This window comes from Apteryx rowi, unplaced genomic scaffold (genome assembly GCF_003343035.1).
Source record: "Apteryx rowi isolate R43461 unplaced genomic scaffold, aptRow1 scaffold_430, whole genome shotgun sequence".
NCBI lineage: Eukaryota > Metazoa > Chordata > Aves > Apterygiformes > Apterygidae > Apteryx > Apteryx rowi.
The window spans coordinates 768,230-771,169 of NW_020450684.1; positions in this window are offsets into that span (position 1 = coordinate 768,230).

Below are 2,940 nucleotides of genomic sequence, written 5' to 3' on the forward strand. Positions count from 1 at the left end.
ATTTCTGAGCATCGACACTCAACTCTCAGCTCCTCGGCGGCACCACAGTCAAGAGCCCAGCTCCCTTCCCTGCCCCAGACTGCAAAGCCAAACGCACTGCTGTGTCTGCCAAGCGAATACACCAGGTCTGCAGTCCACACAAACAGTGAGCGTAGCACTTCACACTTTTTCATAGTGGGATGAAATACGTAACCCACTGCCTCACTCAAACTGTCCCCGGTGAAGTGAACAGGAGTTTCATCAGTGACTCCAGTGATCTGCTGCAGAGCTTTGCCCACGTTTTTTGCTACACAGTCAATCATAAATTCTGAACCATCCACCTCTGGTTATAATATTGAGAAACAAACCCCAAACTCATTTGTAGTCACATCTCTTCTATGTTGTGCTCAAGTTTACTTGTTATTTCTAGTCACATAATTTCTCACTCTCATCTGGTTAAATGCTGACACACTTACTTTTCAGCCATGACATAAACAAGTCACAAAAATCAAGAGCACTGAGCACTGGCAAATCCATCTGAAACCGGGTATAGCAACAGCCTGTCCTCTGCCTGGAGCAGCAGAGAGCACAGCTGGGGGAAGACACAGTGATGACTGGCCAATCCTCGCTCTTCTGTTTGAATTGTGTTTACTCAGTAAATTTACAATATTACTCACAGCACTGCTGGCTCGATGTTCACCCTTCCTAGCAGATGCAGCCTTACTCCTCCTTTTCCTCCCTGGCTTTGCTGGGGGCCTGGGCACTGGCTACTGGGCAGCATTTTGTTGAAAACATGCACAGTTTTAATCTGTGCCTACCACTTTCTGCTTCCAACACAAGCCACAGCTCTACATCGCTCCTGCAGCAAAACCACATTGCTATGTGCATTGCTCTTAATTCCCTCCCCTTACGTTTCCAAATCTTGGCTCAGTCCTTTGTAGCCAGACTCCAGGACACGTGATGCCGTGGCACTGTGCTGCACTGCAACGTGCTGCAGAGCAATTGCTTTAAGGGGCCAACAAAGGCAGCAAAGAACTAATCTCTGCAACTGGTCCTTCATCCCCGAAGAAACTGTATGGACTTCTGGTTTCTCACGCTTCAGGAGCTGATTTCACATATTGCTGCTCCCAGATCAAGACATCTGTTTCACTGCACTTGTTGATCTCCAAGTTATTTTTCCTTTATCCTCACTGAAACATCCTGTCATTAGTCTTAAAAGGTTTTTGACCTTAAACTTCTGGGACACTGTCATACTGGATAGGCAATCTTCACTGTGTCCTCTCTCCTTCTGGCTATTAACCCACCACAGAAACTTGAAAATTCAGATTAAATCATTCTGCTTAATCTGATAATAAAGTTCATCAAATATCAGAAGACATCATGCATCTTGTAAAGTCACTCTGATACTGTTATGATGATTTTATACTGAATTAGTTCTGTTAACTTCCACAAGCTATTCTTAATTTACACTGGTGTACCAGAGAACAGGATGAGCTCTTATGTATGTGGGATTCAATGTGTTTTTCCTCTTTTCCTGATTCATGTTTTAAAAATAAAAAATGCAAAAAAAAATGCAGAAAGTTTGTACTGCTGTCTCTTTTCTGGAGATGGAGAAGACATCTCTCTGAACAGCCCAGGATAGCACTTCTCACTGTACTAAATTCACTGAATGCAGTTTTCAGGGTAAAAATAAAACATGTTGCTTTGCCTTGACCCTCCACCCCAAGCCATCTCCTTTTGACATTCACAAGGCAGCCTAACAAAAATCCCTGCTCTTGGTAGCCCATCCGTAAGATAAGGCCCTCCTCCTGCTCAGAGAAATTCTTACTTGAGCTTGGGCAGGAAGGACTTGYGCTTTGCCCTTCAGCTTGGTAACTCCAGTCTGCCGAGTTATCACTCAGAGACGACTTACACAGGGATACGAACTCCTGTGGGCTCCGGACGCTCAGGATGCCCTTTCACTGATATAGAGAACATACAACATTCAGGATCTATTATTTATCAGTCGAATGACAGACCCTTAGAGAGAATAAGCAGCGACTACGTAAGTAAACCGCTGAGCTCCTATTATAATGGAAGCGGCAGAAATGCATGTTTAGAAGCCAGCGTCCAAGGTGCCGTCTACAGGGCTGAGGTAGAGGCTGTGGCTTTTCCAGTTCTTCCTCCACTGTACGCACAGCTGCTAACGAGCATCTTGAGCCCACAGCGAACCTCCAGCACGAATGGGCCAGTAAGTTAGATATTCGACTGTACAGCCTATCTGCACTGTGTGGTCCCCAAAGCAAAACAGACAAGGCTGCTGCTAAGAGGATATTTTGCACTGACTTGGCTCAAAGCAAGTTTGCCAGGCAAAAAATAGAGTTTGAACTTATCAGCTACATCAGTCATTAACCCCTCAAATGTAGGCAAGTACCTTCATGACTGTTAAACTTAACTCTGGTCTGTCCTGGCAGAAACATTGAGATGCTGTGGGAATCGAGCACTTGCAAACTGAAGTTCCACCTAACAACCCACCTAGCCATCATACGTGCTCTCTCCTCCCAGGCAGACTTCTGATTTCTACCTGCAGGCAAATCCAGGGGCACTGACACGCTGGGCTTCTCAAAGAGGCTGTTACAGCTTATGAGCTGCAATCATTGGGCTGCTTTTGATCTTAGCCCCTGCACTTCACCAGAAACAGAGCCCTGTAATTGCAGGTCAGGGAGTAAAGAAGAAAAAACGAACACAGGCAAAAGCAGGGGATGTGCAAGCTAACATTGTCTTTTCATTTATAATTAAAAGCCATGAGCTGAAAACGGAGGAGAGCATATGGCTGTTCTCCACAAAAAAGGAAGAAGGAAAAAAAAGGAAGCCCAGATGACACAAGGGAGAGCTGACACGCAAGGAAGAAGAGCAAAGGGAAACTTATGGGCCTGGCACATCCTAATGCTGCCCTGTCCTGCCAGCTAACATGCCCGCGCA